Source organism: Neofelis nebulosa, chromosome X, assembly GCF_028018385.1.
Source record: "Neofelis nebulosa isolate mNeoNeb1 chromosome X, mNeoNeb1.pri, whole genome shotgun sequence".
Lineage (NCBI taxonomy): Eukaryota > Metazoa > Chordata > Mammalia > Carnivora > Felidae > Neofelis > Neofelis nebulosa.
This window is the reverse complement of record NC_080800.1, coordinates 37,545,125-37,551,892: the sequence shown is the minus strand read 5'-3', so window position 1 is coordinate 37,551,892 and position 6,768 is coordinate 37,545,125.

Sequence of the window (6,768 nt, the reverse complement as noted above, 5' to 3'; positions counted from 1 at the left end):
GAGAGCAACCCTTCAGGAGGCTGGTGTTTCTCCCTATAGAAGCACTGTCCAATAGAAACACAACGTTCGCCACACATGCAATTTTAAAAGTTATCGTAGTCACACGAGAAAAATGAAAGGATCCTTGAAACCAATGCTACACTATATGTTAACTAACTTGAATTGAAATAAAATCTTGGAGGAAAAAAAAAGAGAAAGAAAAGGAAACAGGTGGTATTCATTTTAATAATATTTGCATTTAATCCATTATATATAAAATAATATTATTTCAAAATGTGATAAATACGAAAATTATTAATGAGATTTTACATTTCTTTCATACTAAGTCTCCAAAACCCAGTATATATTTTATACTTATGGTACATCTTCGTTAAGAGTAGCCACATTTCAAGTTCTCATTAGCCACATATAGCTAATCACTACCCAATTGAAGAGTGCAGCTCTAAAGACTTTTTATATGCATGGAAAATGCAAGACAGGATCCTTTGCTTCAATCGGTCTTTGGAACTAAGAATAGATATTTAGAAAAGAAGACAGACTGGAAGAAAGTTGACCAAACTGACTTCCCTGGAAAAGATGATTAAATATGATTGGGCCTTAGTACAATTAACATTATTGGTTAACCTTCTTTTTTGTTTTAATTTTTTTAACGTTTATTTATTTTTGAGAGACAGAGAGAGACAGAGCATGAGCAGGGGAGGGGCAAAGAGAGAGGGAGACACAGAATCCCAAGCAGGCTCCAGGCTCTGAGCTGTCAGCACAGAGCCTGACACGGGGCTCGAACTCATGGACCATGAGATCAAGGCCTGAGCCAAAGTCGGACGCTTAACTGATTGAGCCACCCAGGCACCCCTATTGGTTAACTTTCTTAAGGGTCACAACAAATAACAGGCCATATTTTCTGTTTCCTTTGAGAATAAGCTAAAAACTCGCTTGCACCTTGAGCCTTTCCTGATGAGACCCGTCTTTGTCTTCACCAACTGGTCACTTGACTTTTGTCTCTTTACCCTCTTCATTTTCTGCCCTGCCTCATCCATGACAGGTAGTGAGGTACAGTGGAAAGTACACAGGCTATGGAAGAAGAGACATAAGAACTGCCCCTCGAGGCTTAGCCTCTGCCTAATGTCTCTTACCCTCATTGTCCCTGTCCCTGCCACCAAAAGTGCCCACCAAGAAAGTCAGTCAATGGAATGGCGGCAGGATATATAACAGGAGTCTCTGTATCCCCATGGGTGAAACCCAGAATTAATAGCACTGATAGGCATTTCCCTGCCCTCCTTGTTGGCCCAGTTCATGGCACCAAGCTTCTACCTGGAATTCTCCCTGAACACTCCAGAATAACTCAGTGTCTATTTCCACTGCTGTGATTTACCTGCTAGAATAGCCTCTGCCTTGATACCAATGGTTGCCTAAACTTTCTCTTCCTGTCAGCTTCTGGGATCAGCCTGCTCAGGTGTTCTTGCTGGGGCTACTCTCTGCAGCTGGTTCAGTTTGCCAAACTCCCATTCCTCCCTATGGAGGACCCAGCAGTCAACCCCACAATTCCACGCCAGTCTTGAGCCCACTAGCAATATGAAAACTTGCCAAGCAGATTACATTGAGCAAATAAATTCGCTTCACTCTCCTCATTTGTAAAGTGGGAGTCAAGAATATTTACCTTACAAGATTATTGCGAGGATCAATGAGACAATGTGTGAGAAAATGCTTTGTAAACTATAAGGAGCTAAGGAAGTGTTAGTTACTAAGTTTGCTTAGTACTTACTGTTCTCATGGTGTTTTCCTCATAAGTAACAACTTAACAACCATCAATATTGTAGAGTGCTGACATTCCTAAAATTTTTATTAACACTCCTTGAATGGGAGTGTAGGATTTAATTTAACTAATTATTGTATAAGATATTTTAAATAATCCAAAAAAAGAGGCAAAAGAAAGATGAGACACAAAATTATTGAAGTCAAGAGTACCATCTAGGATTTTCATATTTTGGGATTTCTCATTACAATGAGAAATGAGAATTTATCTCTTCCATAACCTCCCTTGGTCAAATGTACGTTCTGCAGTTAATACTTTGGATGGCAAATCTAATTGAAAATGTGAAAATAATATTTTTATTCTTGGGAAAACTTTGGAGCGACCTGGGTTATAATCAACATTGCCAAAAAATCGTTTCTTCAAAACTTTCCTGAAAAAGAAATGCCAGCAAGGACAGATTTCTTGTGTAGTGAGACAGGAAATTTGTAAGTCACCTCATCAAATAAAAACTGCAAAAAGCCAGACTTGGAGTTGATGTCATGGCATTCCCATCCCAGCCAAAATCCTGTAAATATAGACAGAGACTCACTTGTTCTTCTGATAGTATAAACTTGAAAGAAAAAACTATGTCAGCTCCCTTTTAGAAGAAATTGATCTAGACACCAGCAGAGAAACTAAAACCAGCTTAACTCATGGAGATTCCTAAACTCATCGTATTTTACTAGAAAAGAGGATATGAAATTTACTGGCTTTTGTATAATTTGTACAAAACTCAGTTGCCAAGCATGCTGGGACCTTGAGGATGGTTCAACAGTGTTTGAAAGGGATCAGCTATTCTTAAAGACAAAGCCTAGACTGGGGACACTAACTCAACAGTGAAGACTAGTTGGCTTCCTCAGCCAACAGATGAGTCATCTTAGCCATGGCAGTGTAGCACTCTGGCTCAGCATAAACTGGCGTCCCTTGCCAGTGGGGTCTGTTCACATATGTGGCCAAGGTGAGGCATGCAGTCATGTTGCATTGGTCAGGTCCAGGGAGGAAAAATTCACCCCAGATGATCCAGATGAAAAGACTTTTAACTAAGGTCTACTTACAAAATCGTGAGAATTAAGAAAACAAACGAGGGACATCGAGTCACCCTGCCACTAACACTAACAAGAAGCCATTATCAGCCTTAGACCTCCAGCTCAGGAGAGCTAGAAGCTTGGAGGATCCTCCTGGTGGGAGCGATAGGCCAGGAGAGATGCCGCTGGTGCCAGAGCTGAGTTCTGGTAGGATGCCAGAGCCTCCGTTGACCTAACCGAGAGGTTAGGAAACATTTTCTACAGAGGGCCAGGTAGTAAATAATTTAGGCTTTGTAAGCCATACGGTCTGTGTTGCAACTATTTAGCTGTGCAGCTACAGCATAAAAATAGCCATAGGCAATACGTAAATGAGTGATCAAGGCCGTGTTTCAATACAACTTTACCTACATCAGGCGGTGGATGGGATCTGGCCCACTGGCCAAAAATCTAACCCAAATTTCTGACATTGCTCATACTCTTTACTCATTACTACTGATATCTTAAAAAATATATATTTAACAAATAAGAAATATTAAGTTTTGTAATATTTACAGAGAACTGTAGCCAACAGATATTCGAAGTTAGAAATGCCAGCTGTCATGATTGGGCAGTATTCAAATAATATTTGTATCTCTTAGCAAGGTTAAGTTTAACAGTACTACATAAAATCACATGTGAAAATTGCCACATTGAGGAACTATTTTGTTCCCAAAACTTATTTCTTGAGCCTCAACTCATAGGATTTGTTTAAAGTATACTGTGTAGCAGTGCCTGAGTGGCTCAGTCAGTTGAGCGTCCGACTTCAGCTTGGGTTATGATCTCACCCGTCCAGAGTTCGAGCCCTGCGTCGGGCTCTGTACTGACAGCTTGGAGCCTGGAGCCTGCTTTGGATTCTGTGCCTCCATCTGTCTCTGCCCCTACCCCCCTTGTACTCTGTCTCTCTCTCTCAGAAATAAGTAGACATTAAAAAAAAATTTTTAAACCTTCTAAAGTATACTGTGCATATGAATGGACTAATACTTATTTTATTTCCAAGAAGCATGACTCACCACTGGCAGCAGATACGGCCATAAACACACTTTTTAAGTGACAACGGCTGAAAACAAGACTGAAAAGATCATGATCACTTTTCTCCATGGTCCTGCCCTGAAAATGTTGACCTATACCTTCTACCCAGTGTGTCTGGGTTTCTTACTCTTGCCTTCCATTTGATGTCGGTGAATTCCTTCAGAACAGTGATGTCTCTCTGTTGACTCTTAAATTTTAATTCTTTCAGGGGAATTATAATACATTTTCTCACTTTCTGAATTTCTCAGATGATTTTTCTGAGGATTCCAGATTTGGGAAACACGTGTTTCTTGGGTAATGTCGAGAAAGAAATCCCACATGGAAACTACTAGCACAGCCTAGGTATAGCTGATAGTAACTATACATACATGGTAACTATACTTATTCCTACCCTGTCTACCTATGAGACAGGTCTTAATGAACTGCCATGCTGGGACCTCATGGGTGTAGGGTCTGGGTAACAGGTGTAAGATCCTTCTGTCCCCGTGGGGTGGACCAGCTATGTAAGCACCTGAATCTGGTTTATTTCAGAGCTAGCCAGACAATGGGAATTAGACCTTTTTATCTACAGAAGCTCCTGAAAGGAGAATTATCGAGTATTCTGAGAGTCATCATGTCATACATTGGGACAAAACGTCCCATGAGGTGTAGTGCTAGGAAGGAAGAATTCCGACCTGGATTTTTGCCACAAGAATGGCTTACCAGCTCCCAAATATGTGTTCAGTTCAATGATATTGGGAGAATGGTGACTTTTTTAAAGAGTAGAGTGATTTGCATTTTTAACTTCTGAATGGAAAACATATGCTTCATTGTTGAAGAGCCAGCTCTATGTACTAGCTGAGTGTGGTTCCACCTTTCACCAATACCCTTCTCCCACCTCTGATACTTCTCTCAGTAGGACCTCAGGGCCTCCAGGGTGCGTTTCTCATTGTACATTTATTTATTCAATGGTTACGGAGTATTTACTATACGCTAGGCACTCCACTAGTCTCTGAAGAGAAACTACACACGATCCTGTTGTCATGGAGCTTATAGTATATATAACATAATAGGGAAGATAAGCAATAGATAAATAATTATGCAGACTAATTAGTCAAATAATCTAGTCCCCGAAATAGTACACGTTACAAACTATGAGACATGCTACGAGAAGTAACTAGGCATATAATGGGGGGAGGGAGAGTGTTTCGAGAACAGGAACAGCAGACACAAAGGTAAGAGGCAGGAAAGTGCTCTGTGAGTTTTGAGGAATTGGCAAATTCAAATATGGCTGGAGTATCGGTGTGGTAGACATGGAGAGGGGACACCTGGAACCCCCTCCAGGGAAGGACTTGCCCCGGCTGTCAGCTCCTCCATGATCCACCAGGACTGCAGAGACCCACTTGGCCAGAGTTCACACCTGGGGTCATGCCCAAGATCATGCTAGGTGGGATAGAAAGGCCAGAGGCTTGACAACACGGATGAGCAAAACTCACTCAGGACCTCCCCCTGACTTGGCTGAGGCTTTGTTTGGGCTACATCAACCTCTGAGTTCTTCTTCTTCCCCATCCTACTTCCTCCTCCTTTCCTTTTCCAGATAATGGTGTATATCTGTAAATGCTGTGTACCCCAAACTTTGTCTCAGTGTCTGCCCTTGGAAAACACAGAAGGAGGAAGCCACAGGGGGTCTGTCAGAGAGGTGGCAAGGGCAGGCAGGGGGGAACTGCAGAAGTCAGCCCTACAACATGTTAAGGTCTTCAAAAAAGGGCCAGATCTTTCACCACCCATTGGTAATTTTTTTCTCCCTTTGAGTCTAACATTATGGGAAACTTCTAACTTCTAAAATTCTTAATAGGAGTGCTGGGGCACCTGAGTGGCTCAGTTGGTTGAGCATCCGACTCTTGATCTCAGCTCAGGTCGTGATCTCTTGAGTTTGAGCCCCGTGTTGGGTTCTGTGCTGATGGTGGAAAGCCTGCTTGGAATTCTCTCTCTCCCTCTTTTTCTGTACCTCCCCTCTTCTCTCTCTCTCTCTCACTCTCTCAAAATAAATAAATAAACTTAAAAAACTAAAATTCTTAATAGGAGTGTCAAATCTTGGAGCCATGACTCCCAAAGTAACTTTTTGCTAACACAAGGCAGCAAGCCAGAGTTAGGAAAGCTATAGACCTTTCCACTATGGAGTACATGGCATCTCTCACTCTCCAAAACAAAGGGACACATAGAACACAGACCTCTCTAGTATCTTATACCAGGTCTTCTGTCTTCAGTGACCCACCCTGAGTCTATCAAACCTCCTAGTAATGTTTCATGGCAATCCAGTTGTGACTCCTGAGTTCCCTCTTTTTGGTTTTTGTTTTTAAATCTGAGCAATATCAGCTCTCCATTCTCAAACAAAAAAGAATTAAGAAAAACACTCATCAATTTTAGCATTTGCTTCTGAATTAACTTCAGGACGACTCCTTCTTCTCGGCCAGTACATTTCTTTACAATCGGGGCAATCAGTTTTACAATCTTTTTGATTTGGTCCATGAGGTGATGAAAAAAGCCAAATCAACCACTTTTTCAATTTGGTGTTTTCTATCTTATTGAAATTGCTTTTCACTGAGATCTCAGGAAGGGAAATACAGTGGTTTGTTACTTAAAATGAATTACCTGTACCCTTAACTACAACCAGGATAATTGCCATATCTTTCAACTACTAAGAACTAGCTTTCTAATTTTTTTTCTTTCTTTCTTTCTTTCTTTCTTTCTTTCTTTCTTTCTTTCTTTCTTTCTTTCTTTCTTTCGCTTTCAAGCTTCAGGGACACTCTAACTCTCTAACTATAATATAGCAGCATTTGAATATAATATTCCTTTGAATCTCATTTCCCAATCTACCTTATAAATTACCATTATTCCCCTTTT